Below are 22,581 nucleotides of genomic sequence, written 5' to 3'. Positions count from 1 at the left end.
ATCCAATTAAAAAAAGTTTAGAGAAAAAACACTTGCACCATGGTATAATAGTCATACTCATGCCCTCAAGAAACCAGGCCATAATCTGGAAAGAAAATGGAGGAAAACTAAATTGGAGGTATGCAGAATTGCGTATAAAGGCAGTATGCTCAGCTACAGCATTAAATGCTGCTAGAGTTGAGCACCCTAGCAAACGCATGGAAAACAACTTTATGAATTTCTTTAATGCAAAAAACTATTAGAAAAACAATTGTGGATGTCTAACCTCTGACAGCATCTCCTGATCCAATCTCACCTAAAACTCCACAATTACAGTGCTTCACAAGTATAGGACAGGAAGAGCTGTATATTGTTATTACCAAAGCCAAATCAACAACATGTCTGTTAGATCCCATTCTAACTAAACTACTATAATAAGTGTTAAATACAGCTGGTGAGCCTTTTCTGAATATTATTAACTCCCCACTATCTTTAGGTCCTGTCCCCAAACCCCTCAAGCTGTTAGTTATTAAGGCCCTCCATAAGAAACCTAATTTGAAAAAAAAAAAAAAAAACTAACAAATTACAGACAAATTTCAAATCTTCCATTTATGTCTAAGATTTTAGAAAAGATTTTGTCTGCACAGTTATGTTCCTTCCCATAAAAAACAATATCTTTGAAGAGTTCCAGTCAGGTTTCAGGCCAGAAACTGTTTTAGTTGAAATCAGAAATTACCTATTTTTAGCTTCTGACAAAGGCTACATCTCTCTGTTAGTTTTACTAGATCTTAGTGATGCATTTGACACTATAGACCGTGACTTTCTCCTGGATAGCTTACAGAATTACATTGGCATTCAGGGACAGGCATTAAGCTGGTTTAAATCCTACCTGCCTGACCATTACCATTTGTAGATTTAAATAAAGAACTATCCAGGTTAATGCAAGTAAACTATGAGATGACACAAGGTTCAGTTCTAGGACACCTGCTTTTCACAATATACTTATTTTTAAAAATAATTATTAGAAGGCATGGGATTAGCTTTCACTGCGCTGATGATACCCAGCTATATATCTCATCTAAACCAGACGATACTGCTCAATTGGGTCAGTTAACTGAGTGTGTTAGAGAAATAAAAGATTGGATGACACATAACTTTCTATTATTAAATTCTGATAAGACAGATTTTGCTCATCTGCCTAAAACTAATTGGCAGAATCTTCAGCATTTTAACCTGGGTTTAAAATCATGTACTGCTATTTCAACAGTAAAAGACCTTGGAGTTATTTTAGACACCAACTTATCTTTTAAAAATCATTACAACCATATTACAAAAACGGCCTTCTTCCACCTTAGAAATATTGCTAAGCTAAGAAACATGTTGTCTATATCTGATACAGAGAAGCTCATTCATGCATTCATGACCTCCAAACTAGACTATTGTAATGCATTACTAGGTTGATGTCCTGCTTCATTAATAAACAAGCTACAGTTAGTCGAGAAAATTATGACAATATAACCCCATTCTTTTCATCCTACACTGGCTACCTGTTAAGTTTCGAATCGACTACAAACTATTGATACCTACAAAGCCCTGAATGGTTTAGCTCCCATGTATCGATCCAGTCTTCTAACACGCTACAATTAGTCATGCTTTTTGAGATCCCAAAACTCTGGACTTCTAGCAGTTCCTAGAATAACAAAGTCCACTAAAGGCGGCAGATCATTCTCACATTTAGCTATTTAACTTTGGAATAGTCTTCCTGACAGTGTCCAGGGCTCAGACACACTCTCCTAGTTTAGGTGCAAATTAAAAACGTATCTTTTTAGCAAGGCCTACACATACCACATATCACATATGCTCCAGTACATCTGATCAAATGCACATTATCAACTTGTGCTTGTTAATATTATGAACAGCAGCTATGCTAATTCCTCTCCACTGCTTCTATTTCTCTACACATCACAAGGCATCCTGAGGTTGTGCCAGGCCCAGCCGTGTCCCAACTCATCAAGATTGTGAACATTTAAAGAAATAGATGCCAACCCCGCAAACATCCCGAACCATTTATAGACACACACAGCATCATTTGGATTTCACTTCATGAAGAGTTTGGACATTGGACCTGTTTTAATGTTTCGAAGGCTTTGGCATGGAGAAGCTGGTGTTGGATCTATGATGATCTTAAATGTTGAGCTATTTTATTAGTTGCTCATTAGCTCCTGGTTCCTTAACCTCAAATGACTGTATAAAACTGTAGAAAGGACATTACTCATAATTTTACATTCCAGTGCTCATGTTAGTACTCACTCTCTGGTGTTTTGCATTGTTTTAAATATTTATCCCCAATGGTTCCCTTTTGAGTCTGGTTCCTCTCAAGGTTTCTTCCTCATAACATGTGAGGGAGTGTTTTCTTTGAGGGAGGGAGTGAGGAAGTGGCTTACTCATCAGGATTAAATACACATTGCTCACCTTAACTCTTAAATTCTGTAAAGCTGCTTTGAGACAATGTCCGTTGTGAAAAGCGATATAGAAATAAACCTGACCTGACTTGATTTGATTTGACTTGACTTAGTGAATTAAAATCTTAAAAATGTAAAGTTTTAAGTTAAATAAATAAACCACAAACAGAAAAGCAAAGAGTATACATTTTAGGGAAAATAAATGTAAGTAAGACACAGCAAGTTAAATGTAATTTAAAATCTTACCGCATTTGAAAGCCTGCTCCTGTGATCAGGTACCAATAAGGTATTCTGATTACTAGCTGGATGTATATCAGAACCGATGCTCATTCTTGGTCGAACTAACATGTAGTTTTTATCTCCAGATCGATACTGGATACTGTGACACAGTGTCCCATCGTAATTTGTATCTTGCAAATACTTGGAGGAAAAGTCTGTAGATTTGGAGTATTGCATTGCAATTAACACAATTATACTTATAATGAAAAGAAAAGAAACCAAACCAAGAGTAATGATCAAGTAAAAGGCAACATAATTTTCTTCCTCTTCTTTTTCTGCATTTTTAACATCAGATGAAGCAAAAGCCTCTTTTTGTTCCACAAGTTTAATGATCACAGTTGCTGTTGCTGAAAGTGAAATGTTCCCATTGTCTTTGACCAGTATAACCAGTTTATACTCAGCCTCATCGATTTCTGTGAATAAGTGAAGAGTTCTTATCTGTCCTGTATAACGGTCCAAACCAAAGAGATTGTGGTGACTCACTTCTTGCAGTGAAAATAATAACCACCCATTGTATCCAATATCTGCATCGTAGGCTCTCACTTTCGTCACCAAATGTCCTGGGTTGGCATTGCGGGGAATCTCTTTGACACCTTTTGCAGAGCCATTAGCACTGACTGGATGTAGGACTACTGGAACGTTGTCATTCTGATCCAGAATAAACACATTCACTGTGACATTACTGCTTAGTGATGGAGTTCCAGAATCTGTAGCAAGAACTTGGAACTGGAACGTTTTGGTTGTTTCAAAATCAAAACTTTTTAGTGTGATAATAATACCTGTTTCTGGATTGATATTTAGAAATGTTCCCAGATCACTCTTTATTGTATGGCTCTGTAAAACACTTGACCCTAATTGGTCTGTGTTCCTAATTATTTGGTAAGAAACCACAGCATTCTCATTTAGATCTCTATCAGATGCGGTAACAGAGAATATAGAAGCACCAGGAACATTATTTTCTATCAAGTATAGTTCAAGAGGATTTTGGGCAAATTCTGGAATATTATCATTAACATCTGAAACTTGAACAGTTAATGTTTTAAATGTACACAGTTGAGGCTGCCCTAAATCAGTGGCTTTTATTAAGATGTCATATTGTGAAACAAGCTCTCTGTCTAAAGGTTGTTTAGTAGTTAATGAATACATGTTCTCCTGAATGGATGACTTTAATTCAAAAGGGACATCATTTGAGATACTGCAAATAACTTTACCATTAACACCAACATCTTTATCTGTTACACTAATTAAAGAAACAACAGTTCCAGTTTGAGAATCTTCTGGTACCAGATTTGAAAGTGATGTCACCTCTATCTCTGGATAATTGTCATTTTCATCAGTTATCTTTATAATTACTCTGCAGTCAGTAGTCATTGGCGGCTGCCCTTTATCGGATGCCTGAATGCTTAACCTATACATTTCATTTTCTTCAAAGTCAATGGGCTTTTTAATTTTTATTTCACCTGTGATTTCATCAAGACTAAATGCATCATGCACTTTTCGTTGAATAGTTTTACCAAAGCTGTAAATTATATCTCCATTTAAACCCTCGTCTAAATCCGTTGCATTGACACGTACTATTGATGTACCTACGGGAGTATTTTCTCTTATCGTAACATGATAAGCATCCTTACTGCATGTGGGACGGTTGTCATTGATGTCAAGAACAGTGACAGTGATGTTTATTGTACCTGATCTTGGAGGAGTCCCTCCATCTACTGCAGTCAAAACCAAACTATGTTTTCCTTTTTGCTCTCTGTCTAAAGCCTTGTGTAATGCTAGAATGGGGATTTTCTCCTCATCTATATTATCCCTTATTTCTAATTCAAAGTAGTTATTTTTTGATAAAACATATGTGCGAATCGAATTAGTGCCTATGTCTGGATCACGTGCGCTTTGGAGCTCGAAGCAAGCCCCTGTTAATGTGTTTTCAGCGATTTCAAAATGTTGTCCTTTCTCAGGAAACGACGGGCTATGATCATTAACATCTGTTATTTCTACAACAACATAATGAATTTCTAGCGGATTATCCAGGGCGATTTTTACATTTAAGATGCATAAAGCACCGACACATACCTCCTCTCTGTCGATTTTCTTAAGAACAGATAGGACACCATTGTTCTGATTCACCTGAAAAAAAGCTCCGTTTGTTCCAGAAACGATACGAAACCGCCTGTTAATTAAAGTACTGACATCAAGATTTAAATCTGTTGCTATATTTCCCACAATCGAGCCCTCTTTAACTTCCTCTGGAATAACGTACTTTGTCTGAGCAGAAACCTGCCTCCCAAAACCGATCAACAACGGAAGACCTACAGCAATCCAGCAGTACTCCCATCTTCGCCTTTTTTCGCCGTTACCCATCCCGGTTTTGTCTCTTTAAATCGTTATTTGATAGCGAGTCTTTTCCTGTTCAATTACAAACTGTGCATGTGTTCTTTAAAATCCACGTTTCCTGAAGATAAAAAGTCATTTTTTTTCAATGAAAAATAGACCTCTTGTTCATCTGGTGCCTTCGCGAATAAAGAAGAAAAACTGACTTGCACAAAATACAGTGGGTAGAACTAGGTATCTGTTTTCTGTTCTTATGAAACACTGACCCCGTATGGCTTCTTTTGGCGAAAAACACGAAGTATATTTTTCCAAAATAAACAAATCAAATTACTGTTAACTAACAGCAGAAAGGCAGTAAAGTAAAACTTTAAAACTCTAGTAAAATTTATAGCAATGCAATTAATATTAATAGTTAAAATGAAGCCAACAATTTTCAAATAGATACTTTCATTAGCATCATTGTTTTGATGAATGTTAGTAGCAGATGATAAGTTGTTATAACTGGACATATTTTATACCATAATATTTGCTTTATAATCAGTAATTAAAACAGATCTGGATCTGTAAGCCTAATTACCAACGTCATAAGGTTCGAAAAACACAGATTTTTATTTTATTTCCTGATTTTATTACTTCAAAAGAATCGGACATTGAATTGATAGGATCATTGGTGCATACGGCAGATGCAGTAATTTGTTCTTTGGTGTATAAAACACAAATACAAATAGAAAACTTTAAGTATTTGAAGAGTTCTCTTTTTTAATTAAAACGATTCACGCGACTCTTACCTCACAAGACGTTTTCCTCTTGCCATCTGATACAGCTAAGGTATTTCCATTACTTCCTGGAACTATAGTAGAACTGATACTTGTTCTGGGTCCAACTAACATGTAGCGTTTATCTCCGGATCTGTACTGGATGCTGTGACACAATGTCCCATCATAATTTGTATCTTGTAAATAGTTGCGGGGATAGTCTGCAGACTTGGAGCACTGCATTACAAATATAATGATAATACTGATGATAAAAAGAAACGAAACAGATCCCAAGGTAATAATCAAATAAAATGTCATGCTATTCGATTCGTCTGGGTTTATCGCGTTTTTAACATCAGACGTAGCAAAAGCTTCTATAGGCTCGACAAGTTTAATGATTACAGTCGCTGTTGCTGAAAGAGAAACGTTCCCATTGTCTTTGACCCGTATGACCAGTTTATGTTCAGTGTCATCGGTTTCTGTGAATGGGCGAAGAGTCCTTATCTGTCCTGTATAGCGGTCCAAAACAAAGAGACTGTGGTCACTCACTTCCTGCAGTGAAAATAATAACCAGCCGTTGTATCCAATATCCGCGTCATAGGCTCTCACTTTCGACACCAAATGTCCAGGATTGACATTGAGGGGAACCTCTTCCACACCTTCAGCAGAACCGTTAGCGCTGACCGGGTATAAGATCACTGGAGCATTGTCGTTCTGATCCAGAATGAACACATTCACTGTGACGTTGCTGCTTAGTGACGGAGTTCCGGAATCTGTAGCGAGCACGTGGAACTGAAATGTTTTAACTACTTCATGATCAAACGTTTTTAACGCATGAATAACCCCAGTTTCCGAATTGATGGTTAGAAATGTATTAATGTTGTTATTTGCAATATCTTCTTTAAGAATGCTGTACGAGATGACTGCATTTTCATCCAGGTCTTTGTCCGATGCTGTTACAGAAAATACAGCTGCACCTGGAGGGTTGTTTTCCATTAGATATAATTCAATAGGATTTAGTTTAAACTCTGGGCGATTATCATTTATATCAGATATTTGAATATTCAAACACTTTTGTGCAGTGAGAGGAGGCTGACCCAAATCTGTGGCTGTTAAAATAACGTTGTAATTGGAAATTTCCTCTCTGTCTAAATACGAGTTTGTGATTAAAGAGTACATATTTTCCTGAACAGACGGTTTTAGTTCGAAAGGTATGTTTGATGACAAAGAACATACAACGTTCCCGTTTACACCAGAGTCTTTGTCTAAAAGACTGATTAAAGAAATAACAGTTCCTGGTTTGGAATCTTCTGGCACAACATTAAAAAGTGAGGTAATTTCTATTTCAGGAGCGTTATCATTTACATCCAAAATTTTTACAGTGACTCTACAATTGACAGTCATTGGAGGGGTTCCTTTATCGGAAGCTAAAACATCTAATCTGTGCACGTCACTCATTTCAAAATCTATTTCGCCTTTTACTCGAATTTCACCTGAAACTGTATCCAAATCAAATACGTCATAAAGTTTACGGTTTAAGTTACTACCGAGAGAATATCTGATCTCTCCATTCAAGCCCTCGTCTAAATCTGTGGCGTTCACTTTTAACACTACGGTCCCTATCTGGACATTTTCCTGCAAATGTACGGTGTAAACCTCTTGACTAAACACCGGACGATTATCGTTGTTATCTAGAACAGTGACAATTATATTTAATGTCCCAGACATTTGTGGATTGGCACCATCCAAAGCGGTCAGTGTCAGTTCATGTTTAGATTTACGCTCTCTATCTAAGGCTTTCTGTAAAACCAGGAAGGGAATCTTTTCGTCATCCCTATCTTTTATTTCCAAATCGAAATGATCGTTTTTGCTTAATTTGTACGAACGTACGGAATGCAAGCCAATGTCCGGATCGCGAGCATTTTGTAGTTGAAATCGCGCACCCGGCATTGTGCTTTCGGCGATCTCTAATTTTTGTTGTTTATCTGGAAATCTAGGTGCATTGTCATTTATATCCATGATGTCTACTACCACATAATGAATCTCCAGTGGGCTGTCTACGGCAATTTTTAGGTTAAATACACACGGGTTGTTGCTGTCACATACTTTCTCTCTATCAATTTTTTTATGTACATGCAAGACGCCATTGTTCTGGTTTACTTGGAAAAGACTGTCCTTAGGTCCCGAAACAATACGGAAATGTCTGTCTACCAAGGAATTTATATCCAGATCCAAATCCTTCGCAATGTTTCCCACAACTGTCCCCTCTTTTAACTCCTCTGCAACAGAGTATCTTATCTGAGCACAAACCTGCTTTCCGAAGCTCAGCAGCAAAGAAATACGCAGTGCAATCAAGCAGTAATCCCATATACGCCATTGTGTGCATTTATCCATCCTAGATCATTCCTTAAAAGGCTGAATGTAGTTAAATATATTTTTTAGAGTAGGTTACAGAAAATAATTATCCATGCGTATGTTCCGTTTGTCGAGATAATAACACAAATTTGCTGCCGCATCAGCCTGGATCTAGAACAAAACATGTACATACAGCACTGGTCGGAAATTGGTATTCTTTGTCCCTGTGTAACACTGACCCCATCTGGTCACTCGACCAATATTATAACAAGCTGCTAAAATCTAAACATTTATTCCTATACAATAATCAATCTAATAATTATCGGTTTGTACTATAGTTTTTTTATATTAAGCTTGCAAAAGGAAAATTGGCATTTCTAATATATAAATTATCTAACAAAGCTTAACGTATTCCTTATTTCTTTCTGTATGTTTATACGATAGTGTCTATTGTAGCATGCAGGAAGTGTTTATTAAACTTTCAGCATATACTATGTAATTTAGTTTTGTAATTTAGTAAAAAATCAGTGACGTTTTATATAACATTTTATATACAAATATATTATTATTATTATTATTATTATTATTATTATTATTTTATTTTATTTTTTTATTTTTTTATACTGTTTGTTTGAAAGAGGCAGATGTAGAGGACAGGGGTTTTGAAGACGGATAATCCGCTGTGGCGACCCCTAATGGGAGAAGCCGAAAGAAAAAGATTATTATTATTTCTTATTATTATTATTATTATTATTATTATTATTATTATTATTATTATTATTATTATTATTATTATTATTATACTGCTGCTGATGGCATTGATATTTGATTTCATTCCTCAATATCACTGCATTTGTAGAAGGTGGTGTAATACGATTTCTTTCACCAAAGATGAATAAAACAAAAAGCTGCTTTTAGAAAATCAGTGTTCCAAAGTCCACACGTGATCGTTTATCAATAGTATCTGGACATCACCATATATATTAAGATGCTCCAGACCATTCTATGTCAATATAAAGTTCGTTAAAAAGTATATAAAGTGTGTTCTGTAAAAAGATTGTTGCCTTCCATAGCAATCTACTTTCTTGATGTCAAAAACTAATTCATCTCACTGAAGAGATGATCAGGAATTATCAATAGGAACTCCATTAACTTAAAAAGAAAGTCTAACTTAAATAATAAATTGTTGTTAAACATGCAAATTATTTATTCATCTTACCTCCATCGAAGCTATCTTTCTGCTATTTTGTATCACTAAAGTATTTCCATTGCTCCCGGGAACCAGAGTAGAACCGATACTCGTTCTTGGTCCAACTAACATGTAGCGTTTATCTCCGGATCTGTACTGGATGCTGTTGCACAGTGTCCCATCGTAATTCGTATCTTGCAAATAGTTTGATGAATAGTCTGTAGTTTTGGAGCACTGCATCGCTATTAACACGAATATACTGACGAGAAAAAGAAATGAAACCGAGCCCAGTGTTATGATCAAATAAAATGTAAGGTTATTTTCTTCTTTCTCTTTTACTGTATTTTTAAAATCAGAAACAGCAAAAGCCTCTTTCGGTTCCACATTTTTAACGATCACACTCGCTGTTGCTGAAAGTGAAACGTTCCCATTGTCTTTGACCAGTATGACCAGTTTATGTTCAGTCTCATCGGTTTCTGTGAATGGGCGAAGGGTCCTTATATGTCCTGTATAGCGGTCCAAAACAAAAAGACTGTGGTCACTCACTTCCTGCAGTGAAAATAATAACCAGCCGTTGTATCCAATGTCCGCGTCATAGGCTCTAACTTTAGTCACCAAATGTCCAGGATTGACATTGCGGGGAACCTCCTCCACACCTTCAGCAGAACCGTTAGCGCTGACCGGATATAAGATCACTGGAGGATTGTCGTTCTGATCCAGAATGAACACGTTCAATGTGACGTTGCTGCTTAGTGACGGAGTTCCGGAATCTGTAGCGAGCACGTGGAACTGGAACGTTTTAACTACTTCATAATCAAAACTTTTTAATGCGTAAATAACTCCTGTTTCGGAATTAATATTGAGGAAAGATGCAATATTTTGTTCTCCCCTTTCAATAATTTGGTACGTGATCGCAGCATTTTCATGCTCGTCTATGTCCGTAGCACTAACAGAAAATATGGATGCAGAAGGGTGGTTGTTTTCAGGTAAATATAAGTCAAGAGGGTTCTGGGAAAATTTTGGATTATTGTCGTTCACATCCAATATTTTGACGTGTATTGTTTTTAATGAAAATAGGGGCGGCTGTCCCAAATCTGTAGCTTTTATTGTTATTTCGTATTGCGATACATGCTCTCGATCTAACTGTGCACCTATCACTAAAGAATACATATTTTCTTTAAACGATGGCTTCAACTTAAAAGGTACGTTGTCTAATGTGCTGCAAACAACCTTTCCATTGTCACCAGAGTCTTTGTCAGTTACACTAATTATATAAATTACAGTTCCTATTTTTGAATTTTCAGGGACCATATCAGACAGAGATGTAATATCTATCTCGGGTTTGTTGTCATTTATATCAACCACTTTTATAACAACTCTACAGTTACTTGTCTTGGGTGGTTGTCCTTTATCCGACGCAACAATAATGGCCCTAAAAGTATCTGTTGACTCGAAGTTCACGTCGCCCTTCACTGTAACATCGCCTGTATTTGCATCTATCTCGAAAGTATTATATACTCTTTTATCAAGGTTTTTCGCAAAAGAAAATGTTATGTTTCCATTTATGCCTTCGTCCAAATCATTGGCATGTACTTTAAAAACTGAAGCGCCAATCTGAGCATTTTCTTCTACAGTAACAGAATAAAGTTCTTGACTGAATTTTGGTCGGTTATCATTTTCATCTAGAACATTAACAGATATGTTTATGCTCCCCGAACGTGTCGGGGTTCCGCCGTCAATTGCAGTAAGAATCAGATTATGTCTTTTTTGTTGCTCCCTGTCTAATGATTTGCGTAATTTTAAAATAGGTATTTGTCCTTCTTTTCCATTTTCTCGAAGCACAAGTTCGAAGTGTTCACTATGACTTAATTTATAAAGGCGAATTGTATTTACACCAGAATCCGGGTCGCATGCAGGATGCAACTGAATTTCCTCACCAGGCAGAGTGGATTCAGACATTTCAATAAGCTGTTCGCCATCAGTAAAACTCGGTGAATGATCGTTTACATCAGTAACTTCAACTTCCACGTAATGAATCTCAAGGGGCTTCTCTACAATGAATTTTAAATTAATCCAACACATACTGGTACCATCACATATCTCCTCTCTGTCTATTTTCTCATGAATGGACAAAACTCCATTGTTCTGATTTAATTCAAAACGGGCGTCTTTAGAACCAGAAACCAAACGGAGTCGCCTATCTAACAAAGTACTTACATCAAAACCCAAATCCTTAGCAATATTTCCGACAACCGTTCCCAAATTCGCTTCCTCTTGAATAGAGTACCGTATATGGGCAGACCCTTGTTCTGTGAAGTGCATCCACAAAGAAAAAGACAGGAACACCCAGTAGGTCTGCCATTTGCGTCTTTGTCCTCCGCCTTCCATCGGTAAAAATGCCATTTGAAAGCAAAGAAATCCAATGATAGTATTTTCGATACTTTAGTAAATACACTGTTCTTAAACGCAAAACATAATGGTCTGTAGTTCCTTTATTTAATAAAAATGCTGATGTCCGAGATAATCGCCATCTTCCGAACCAAACAACAGTCCGCACGTTTACGAAAATCTACCACTGCCCTGCGTAAAGCAACCAAGAGAAACCCGTATTAAGTTTCCTTGTACAGTAGTGACACCTTGAGGTTTATTCAAGAAAAGAGTGCAATGTCTTTTTATTCTTAGAAAATTCCTCACTAATAAATGATAACGGGAAAAATATTATATAAAGATGTAGCGCTGTCTCTTCAATGAAAACATTTGAAGGAATATAGTTTCAAAATAATAATATGTTTAAAATAGAACCTGGCATACCTATTTCATAAATTATCCGATGATTCGTATTAAATAAACGCAGACTGATTTTGATTTTGTTTATATATATTTTATCATTTAATAAATATAAAAATATTTAATCAATTATTAATGTTGTTTTTGTTGTTGCAGAATCAAAAGCAGAATTGGTGTAATTTATAGCAGTCTTACTCGTCCACAAATTGTTTCTACTTAAATACATGGCATTTTCCAGGGCCGTCCACAGGGTGTGGTACGCCAACAACCCCGCAGTTCAAAAAGTTCTGTTATTGCTCCAATAACCACTGATTAGATTTAATCCGATCCGTGTTTTGACTCTCGCTCAGCATCACTCACAATTTGGTAGTTTCTTTTTGTATTTCTGTCTGTTAAGATTTGTTCTCTGTTTTCTAAAAGTGCTCACAACTTGTACAAACATTCCACTTTCCTAGAAATTATTTGTAATTGCGAATAATAAAGATATTCCAGGACATAGTACCAAATAAACATAGTTATGCTGTAAAAGAAAAATGCAAATATGAAATAATAGTGATTAAATATTTTGTCTTACCTCACAAGAATTTCTTCTGCGATCAGGTACAACCAGAGTATTTCCATTAATGCCTGGAACTAAAGTAGAACCAGTACTCAATCTGGGTCGGACTAACATGTAGCGTTTATCTCCAGATCTGTACTGGATGCTGTGACACAATGTCCCATCATAATTTGTGTCTTTAAAATACTTGGAGGAATAGTCTGTAGATTTGGAGCACCGCATTACAATCAGCACAATAATACTCATAAGGAAAAGAAATGACACTGATCCCAATGTAATAATCAAATATGAAGTAATGTTATTTCCTTCCTCTTCTTTTATATTGTTTTTAACATCAGATGCTGCAAAAGTTTCTTTGGGCTCAACAAGTTTAATAATCACGGTCACTGTTGCTGAAAGTGAAACATTTCCATTGTCTTTGACCAGTATGACCAGTTTATGTTCAGCTTCATCTGTTTCTGTGAGTGAGCGAAGGGTCCTTATCTGTCCAGTATAGCGGTCCAAACCAAAGAGAGTGTGGTCACTCACTTCCTGCAGTGAAAATAATAACCAGCCATTGTATCCTATATCCGCATCATAGGCTCTCACTTTCATCACTAAATGTCCTGCATTGACATTACGGGTAATCTCCACACCTTCAGCAGAACCATTAGTGCTGACTGGATTTAAGATCACTGGAGCATTGTCATTCTGATCCAGAATAAACACATTTACTGTGACATTACTGCTTAGTGAGGGAGTTCCAGAATCTGTAGCAAGCAGGTGGAACTGGAACGTTTTTGTGGATTCAAAGTCAAAGGTTTTTAGTGCATAAATAACTCCTGTTTCAGAATTAATGTTAAGAAATGATGCCATGTCTTTGAGTTTGTCCCCTCCTTTCAGAATATTATAGGATATTAAGGCGTTTTCATTTACATCATTATCAGATGCGCTGATACTGAATATAGAACCACCTGGGAAATTATTTTCAAAAATATACAAGTCAACAGAATTTTGGGGAAATACTGGCTTGTTATCATTTACATCTGAAATTTGAACACTTAGTGTTTTTATGGTGAATAATGGAGGTTGCCCTAGGTCTGTGGCTTTAATAGTTATGTCATAATGAGAAACTAGCTCTCTGTCCAGTGGTTCTTTAATCACTAGTGAGTACATGTTCTCCTGAATGGATGGTTTTAAGTCAAATGGTACAATGTCTGATATAGTGCACTTGACCTTCCCGTTTACATCAGTGTCTCTATCACTAACACTTATTAGTGATATTACAGTTCCAGGTCTGGTATCCTCAGAAACTGTGTTGGACAATGAAGTAATCTCAATGCATGGCTGATTGTCATTTACATCTAATATCTTAATGATAACTCTGCTTTCAGTGGTCAAAGGAGGCTGTCCGCCATCTGAGGCTTGAATATCTAGTTTGTATATGTTAGTCTTTTCAAAATCTACTTCACCCTTTACTCTAATTTCACCCGTTACGTTATCTATAACAAAAATATCAACTGCATTTTGGTTTTTGCCACCCCCGAAAACAAAAGACACTTCCCCATTTATACCGTCATCATTATCATTTGCTTGTAGTTTTAACACTACAGTTCCAATTGGTGTGTTTTCTTTCAGTGTTGTTGTATATATCTCCTGACTAAATATAGGGCGATTGTCATTAACATCAAGGACAATAACGGTGATGTTAAGTGTACCTGATCTATGCGGGCTTCCACCATCGAATGCAGTTAAGATTAAATTATGCTCAGCTCTGCGCTCGCGATCAAGTGGTCTCTGTAAAACCAGAAACGGAAGCCTATCTTCTCCCCAGTCTCTTATTTCCACGTCAAAATGTTCGTTTTGGCTTAATTTGTATTGACGAACAGAGTTCTCTCCAATGTCAGGGTCACGAGCAGCCTGTAACTGAAAACGGGTGTTTTGAATAGTTGATTCCGCTATTTCAAGGCGTTTCTCTTTTTCCACAAACATAGGAGAGTGGTCATTTACATCTGTAACTTCCACTGTTACGTAATGAATCTCAAGGGGGTCTTCAACCACTATTTTCAGATTGATCACGCAATGGTTATTTCCAGAACATATTTTTTCTCTGTCGATTTTCCCCTCGGTGTACAAAACGCCATTGTTCTTGTTTACCTGGAAAAGAGCACTATCGGCACCGGATACAATTCGAAGCCGTCTATCCACCAGTGTACTAATATCAAGACCCAAATCCTTAGCGATAGTCCCAACACGAGAGCCTTCTTTCAGTTCTTCCGGAATAGAGTACTTTATCTGTGCCGTAATCTTGTTCTGGAAGCACATCAGCAACAAAATTCGGAGAAGAATCCACGAACAATTAGATCTGATCCTTTGTCTGTTGTTATCCATCACGAAAAATAGACTTTAAAGCCCAAACAAATCGCTGACGGTGTTTGATTATCCTATGAGCATATTCTTCAAACTACACTACGGTGGAATCACGTTCCCACATAACGTTAAATTGTTTTTGTTTTCAAAATCAGTTTATCGTCGTACTGACGGCAGGCTTTTAAGCGCAGTGCACGCGAAAAGGATGAATAGGCAGGGTCTGACTTGTGGAAAAATCGTGGTATAGTACTGACCCCTTGAGGCCTGATATATAAAGACAATTTTCACTGTCTACTACAAAAAACAGTCTACTACAAATTCCTCATAAGTGTAAGGATTATAGACAGGGACTTCATTTACCACAAGCCACTGCACTGGTACGTGCTATACGTTTCCGCGTCTGTTTCATATTCACAATCATTAGCAAGTGAAACCTCAAACTTCCCCGGCGTCAAGTATATTTTCACGTTTTTTTGCTGTTCAGGAAGCTCACCGTGAGGATCCGAAGCCATGAGTTAAAAGACAACAACAACGACCTATGTTGAAGGTCGACAATGAAAATACACTGGTAGCTATTAGCAAACTTTAACAAAATTAGTCTGCCGAACAGATATTTTAAAGTAGATAAATATTAATTTAACAAGGAGCGAGAAACCAGGAAATACGCAAGCCAAACCAAATTATACTTTAAACACTTACAGGACGTTAACCTCTAAAACAAAGGGAAAGCTGACTGCATTTGGTCAGATGAGAATTCTGAAACAGCCCCGTGTTTCATTCTTTGTGTTGCAGTTATATTAAAATAATATTAAGTATAAGGCAATTAGAGTTAATGGGAACCCCGTGTAAAAGCTCCAAAAGAATGATATTAGTCTGGAAAATATAATATATATATATATATATATATATATATATATATATATATATATATATATATATATATATATATATATATATATATATTGTTTTAGACGCGAACATGAAAAGAAATTATATGCGGTAAAAGGCAGTTATCAAAATTGATTGCCGCTTACCTCTTCAGAAGTTCGCCTCCTTCGATCTGGAAACACAAGAGTATTCGCACTACTCCCTGGAACTAAAGTAGAACCGATACTCGTTCTGGGCCCAACTAACATATAACGTTTATCTCCGGATCTGTACTGGATGCTATGACACAGTGTTCCGTCGTAATTCGGATCTTGCAAAAATTTGGAGGAGTAATCTGTGGTTTTGGAGCATTGCATTACAATCAGTACGATAATACTGATGATAAAAAGAAATGAAACCGAGCACAATGTAATAATCAAATAAAATGTAACGTTATATTCTTCCTCTTCTTTTACTGCATGTTTAACATCAGACGCAGCAAAAGCCTCTTTGGGCTCAATAAGTTTGATAATCACAGTCACTGTTGCTGAAAGTGAAACATTCCCATTGTCTTTGACCAGTATGGCCAGTTTATGTTCAGCCTCATCTGTTTCTGTGAATGAGCGAAGAGTCCTTATCTGTCCTGTATAACGGTCCAAACCAAAGAGACTGTGGTCACTCACTTCCTGCAGTGAAAATAATAACCAGCCGTTGTATCCAATATCCGCGTCATAGGCTCTCACTTTCGTCACCAAATGTCCAGGGTTAACATTGCGGGGAATTTCCTCCACACCTTCAGCAGAACCGTTAGCGCTGACCGGATATAAGATCACTGGAGCATTGTCGTTCTGATCCAGAATGAACACGTTCACTGTGACGTTGCTGCTTAGTGATGGAGATCCAGAATCTGTAGCGAGCACGTGGAACTGGAAGGTTTTAGTTGTTTCGAAGTCAAAGCTTTTAAGTGCATGTATAACACCTGTCTCTGTATTAATGTTCAAAACTGACCATATGTCATTAGACCTCGTTTCACCTTTCATGATTTGATAAGTGATATCGGCATTTTCGTTCAGGTCTTTGTCATTTGCTTTCACTGAGAATATGGAAGTACCCGGAACATTGTTTTCTATTAGGTAAAGCTCAAGTGGATTTTTATGAAATTGTGGGACGTTGTCATTTATATCTGTTACTTGCACACTCAGAGATTTAAAAGAAGACAAAGCTGGTTGTCCCATGTCTTTTGCCGTTAATACAATATCATAGTGTGATATGAGCTCTCTGTCTAAGCGTTTACTTGTAATTAACGAATACACGTTATCTTCAACAGATGGCTTTAACTCGAATGGCAAACTACCTGAAATGCTACAAACAACTTTGCCATTAATTCCAGAGTCTTTGTCTCTAACACTAATAAGAGAAATAACAGTTCCTGGTTTTGAGTCTTCTGGAACAGCGTTTAATATTGAAGTCACTTCTATTTCTGGTTTATTGTCGTTGACATCTATGATTTTGATAATAATCCTACAGTCGACTGAAAGCGGAGGTTGTCCTTTATCAGAGGCCTGTATGTTAAGTCTGTAAGTCTGAATATCCTCAAAATTGATGTCCCCATTTATTTGAATTTCTCCGGTTATGCGGTCTACATGAAAAATATCTTGGATTTTGCTCTTTGTATTTCTACTCCAAGAATACTCAATTTCTCCGTTACTGCCTTCATCTGGGTCAGTAGCATTCACTCTAATTACAATTTTTCCAACAGGGACGTCTTCGTTTAAAGATATGAAATACACATCTTGGCTGCACACAGGTTGATTGTCATTTATATCAAGAACAGTTATAGTTATGTTAAGATTGCTAGATTTTGGTGGATTTCCCCCGTCTAGAGCTGTTAAAAGTAACTCGTGTTTAAGAATACTTTCCCGATCTAAAGATTTTTGTAACACAAGCGATGGAATTCTATCCTCATCACCGTCTCGTATGTCCAAAGTAAAATGTTCATTTTGACTTAATCTGTAAGTGCGAATAGAATTCGAACCAATATCTGGATCACGCGCTGGTAGTAAATCAAGGCGCGCTCCTGGAGCTTTATTTTCTGCTACTTCTAAATGTAAGTGTTCATCTGCAAAACTGGGAGCGTGGTCGTTTATATCAACTATATCGATTCTAATATAATGAATTTGAAGTGGATTCTCAACCGCAATTTTTACATTTATCAAGCAGACATCATTACCGTCACATATGTTCTCTCTGTCGATTTTCTTTTCAACGTACAAGTTTCCATTGTTCTGGTTTACATTGAAAAGCATGTCCTTAGCTCCAGAAAAGATGCGCAATCGTCTGTCCACTAAAGTACCGACATCAAGACCCAAATCCTTTGCAATGTTTCCCACCACTGTTCCTTCTTTCACCTCTTCCGGAAGAGAGTACCTTATCTGACCACAGACTATCTCCAAGAAGCACAAAAGCAAAGAGAAACACAGAGCAGCCCTGTTGTACTCCCATTTTTGCCTTTGTCTGCCGTCGTCCATCGCGGACGGTGAAAGTCGAATCTGAACTAGATCAAACTGTCTATAATTGACATTAATCGGGTCGGTGAAAATTTGTAATATAGAACTCACAGGGATGTAACTAAAAAAGGATCAGACAATGGCCCAATAAATAAATCGCTCGGCTCCATACATCCGTCACGCACACTGATTCCAATCTGAGGAACAGCAGAAAAAAAGGTAGGGCTTACGATGCTGCTGCAATAATGACGCCATGTGGAGAACAATAAAGCCTGCAATGATTTTAATTTTTTTAGGCAATGCATTTGGTAAAAAGAAAACGTTTTTGAAAACTGTTTTCGGATGTTTAGTATGTTTGTCTTTTACTCTCAGTGTTTAAATACTTATGGGGGCTTTCTTTATGTGTATCAGAATAAATTATGATTGTCAGAAAATATAAAGAATGGAACTAAACTAACATTAATTTTTTTTTTTTTTTTTTTTTTGGGGGGGGGGGGGGCCTTCGGGGTAATTTCAGCATGGAATTAATCGACCAAATACGGTAAAACGTCATAATACATTATAAAATGTAAATAAGTTTAAGACACAGATTAATGTTAAAATCATAATATACATATAAAAAGAAACAATGAAACAACAGCAATGATAGAAGAAGTAGAAGTAGAAGAAGAAAAAGAAGAAGAAGAAGAAGAAGAAGAAGAAGAAGAAGAAGAAGAAGAAGAAGAAGAATACATTACAATCAAGCACACATAATGGATTGAATTCAAAACCATGGACAGCGCCATGATATACAAGCGCTAGCTACTAGCAAAGCACTTGTATATCATGGCGCTGTCCATGGTTTTGACTATCTAGCTATCTAGCTATCTAGCTATCTATCTATCTATCTATCTAGATAGATAGATAGATAGATAGATAGATAGATAGATAGATAGATAGATAGATAGATAGATAGATAGATAGATAGATAGATAGATAGATAGATAGATAGATAGATAGATAGATAGATAGATAGATAGATAGATAGATAGATAGATAGATAGATAGATAGATAGATAACCCTAACCCTAACCCTAACCCCAATAATGTTTTAGAAGTTTAGCAGAAATCAGGAGTGTGCCCCAAATTTTCGTTTGCAATGTTAAAGAACAGCTTCACATTTAAATGATTTTGTCTTTAATCAGATGAAAATATGGCTACTAAATATACATTTTGTGTAATATTGATTCAGTTAGAATTGCCCCTGGAAGAAATATGCAAAAAGTGAGCAAGCCTGGCACAGTGCATGTAGTGCAGTCAGCGCTTACCTCGCCAGAAGTTCGCCTTCTTCGGTCCTGTACCACCAGAGTATTCGCATTACTTCCTGGAGTTATGGTTGAGCCGATACTCGTTCTTGATCCAACTAACATGTAGCGTTTATCTCCAGATCTGTACTGGATGCTATGACACAGTGTCCCATCGTAAATTGTATCTTGTAAATACTTTGATGAATAGTCTGTAGATCTAGAGCACCGCATTACAATGAGCACGATGATACTAATAATGAAAAGAATCGAAACTGAGCCTAATGTAATGATTAAATAAAATGTAACGTTATTTTCCTGTATGTTTTTTACTGAACTTTGAACATCAGATGCTGCAAAAGCCTCTTTGGGTTCAACAAATTGAATAATTACAGTCGCTGTTGCTGAAAGTGAAACATTCCCATTGTCTTTGACCAGTATGACCAGTTTGTGTTTAGTCTCGTCTGTTTCTGTGAATGATCGTAACGTTCTTATATGTCCTGTATAGCGGTCCAAGCCAAACAGACTGTGATCACTCACTTCCTGCAGTGAAAATAATAACCAGCCGTTGTATCCAATATCCGCGTCATAGGCTCTCACTTTAGTCACCAAATATCCTGGGTTAACATTGCGGGGAACCTCCTCCACACCTTCAGCAGAACCGTTAGCACTGACCGGATATAAGATCACTGGAGCATTGTCGTTCTGATCCAGAATGAAGACATTTACAGTGACGTTACTGCTCAGTGACGGAGTTCCAGAATCTGTAGCGAGCACGTGGAACTGGAACGTTTTTTGTAACTCAAAGTCAAAGACGTTGAGCGCACAAACTGCACCACTCTCCTCATTAATATTTATGAACGATTTCACGCTTGGGTCTGAGTTTATATGATCTATTAAGTATGAGACTCTTGCGTTTTCACCATCATCTACATCAACTGCACTCACCGAGAAAACAGACATACCTGGTTTATTGTTTTCGGCTATATAGAAGGTGTATGGGCTTTGGGTGAATGCAGGGCTGTTGTCGTTGACATCCACCACGTCAATGTGAATTATCTTTGTTGATGATTGAGGGGGAGTTCCAAAATCTTTAGCTGTTATAGCAATATCATAAATCGAACTTGATTCTTTGTCTAAGATCCCTTTCGTAACCAAGGAAAAAAAAGTGGAATCTGATGACTGTTTAAGTTCAAACGGTATGTTTTCTGGTAAAGAGCACACTACCTGTCCATTAACACCTGAATCCAAGTCTGTCACTCCAATGAACGCAACGACGGTACCAGGACGCGCGTCCTCGGAAATTCGATCAGATAAAGAGGTGACGTCGATTTCCGGTCGGTTATCATTCACATCTTCTACCTTCACAAGCACGTTACATTGCGTAGACAGTGACACCGATCCTTTATCAGCGGCCAGAATTTTTAGCTCATATGAATGTGTATCTTCATAATTGAGACTACCCTTAATCCATAATTCACCTGTTTTGCTGTTTACATCAAAAAGGTCAGACGTGCCACTTCTAAAAGTACTTCTTACAGAGTATTCAATTTCTCCATTTTCCCCATCATCTGAATCCGTCGCGTTAATCCGAAGCAAAAACGTGCCATAAGGGGCGTCTTCTTTCACTGTTACCATATATTTTTGTTTACCACAATTAGGTGCGTTATCATTAACGTCCGACACAACAACATTGATAGTCAGAGTGCCTGTTTTTTGTGGCTTTCCACCATCTACCGCAGTTAATATTAAAGCATGCCTTGCGCTATTTTCCCGGTCCAGGATTTTTTGTAGAACGAGGACAGGAACTTTTCCTCCATCTCCAAAATCGTCCGTTTCAACACGGAAAAACTGGTTCTGCATTAGTTTGTAAGACTGTAAGGCATTTGAGCCAATATCTGGGTCGTGTGCACCTTCCAACTGATACCGTGTTCCAATTACTGCATTTTCAAGAGTCTCCAAATTGTAAACATTATCTGTAAATGTAGGCGCATTATCATTCATATCTACAATTTCAACTGTTATTTGATGCATTTCAAGAGGATTCTCAACTACAGCTTTAATATTAATGAGACAATGGTTGCTCGTTGGGCACAGCTCCTCTCTGTCGATTCTACGATTAACGAACAACGAGCCTTCCTTTTGGTTTACCTGAAAAAGCTCCTGCTTGGAACCAGTCACAATTCGCAGGTTCCTCACTGTCAGCGCCGTCGAGTCCATTGCCAAATCCTTGGCTATATTTCCTAAAATTGCTCCAATCTTTGATTCCTCTTGGAGAGAATATCGTATGTGTGTTGAGCCGCCGTCGTAAAGAAGCAAGATACACAAATAATGGAGGACAAAATGTCTGTATATCCAGCTTACATTTAAATATTTCAGCTGCATATTGTCCAAAATGTCGGAGAGTTGCAGAGTAAAATAAATAAAATAAAAATAAAAGCTCTCTAAATTGCAAGAACTTCCGTTGATGAAGATGGACGTCCAGGGTGAGCACTCTACTCTTTGTTATCTCCTCTCATGGTGGTAGAATAGCAGTTAGAATCTCCAGTATTGAGTATGTATATTCTAATAGCGCCACAATGCGTCTTGTTACATCATTGCAGTCTCAGCCATATTCTAACTTTGCCTCTTAAAATATTTTCTTTTTGTGAATTATTATTATTATTATTAATAATTGTATTAGTTGTAGTAGCACGTTCTATTATTTGTATTCTTCCTATCATTGTTGTATTTTAACAGCTATTAAAATATAACTGTTATAAGAAATAATCATATATTTACATTTTTTAATTATCTAATAATTTAAGAATATTTATACAAATAAACTGCATTTAAATATATTATTTTAAATATCTATGAAGCTTATTTATGTGCTTGTT

At 36.9% G+C, this 22,581-nt stretch overlaps 4 pseudogenes across 4 annotated transcripts; all 4 read right to left on the bottom strand.

The window, feature by feature from the left end:
- Nucleotides 1-2,675: 2,675 nt before the first annotated feature.
- On the bottom strand, nt 2,676-5,220 carry LOC310729034 (protocadherin alpha-8 pseudogene; annotated as a pseudogene). Its single transcript has one exon. The product of its transcript is annotated as a protocadherin alpha-8 pseudogene (transcript).
- A 728-nt stretch (nt 5,221-5,948) lies between these two features.
- On the bottom strand, nt 5,949-15,209 carry LOC310729337 (protocadherin alpha-8-like; annotated as a pseudogene). Its single transcript has 4 exons — nt 13,516-15,209; nt 9,381-10,192; nt 6,356-6,598; nt 5,949-5,972 (listed from the first exon to the last, which is right to left on the bottom strand). The product of its transcript is annotated as a protocadherin alpha-8-like (transcript).
- Nucleotides 15,210-16,010: 801 nt separating this feature from the next.
- LOC310729037 (protocadherin gamma-A1 pseudogene) lies at nt 16,011-18,634 on the bottom strand (annotated as a pseudogene). The gene has a single exon. The product of its transcript is annotated as a protocadherin gamma-A1 pseudogene (transcript).
- Nucleotides 18,635-19,650: 1,016 nt separating this feature from the next.
- On the bottom strand, nt 19,651-22,227 carry LOC310729336 (protocadherin alpha-8 pseudogene; annotated as a pseudogene). The gene is made up of 2 exons: nt 19,727-22,227; nt 19,651-19,662 (listed from the first exon to the last, which is right to left on the bottom strand). The product of its transcript is annotated as a protocadherin alpha-8 pseudogene (transcript).
- Between the last annotated feature and the right edge of the window lie 354 nt (nt 22,228-22,581).

Source organism: Silurus aristotelis (genome assembly GCF_946808225.1).
Source record: "Silurus aristotelis genome assembly, chromosome: 7".
Classification (NCBI taxonomy): Eukaryota; Metazoa; Chordata; class Actinopteri; order Siluriformes; family Siluridae; genus Silurus; species Silurus aristotelis.
Note: the sequence above shows the minus strand (reverse complement) of the source record. Positions and strands in the feature narration are given on the sequence as shown.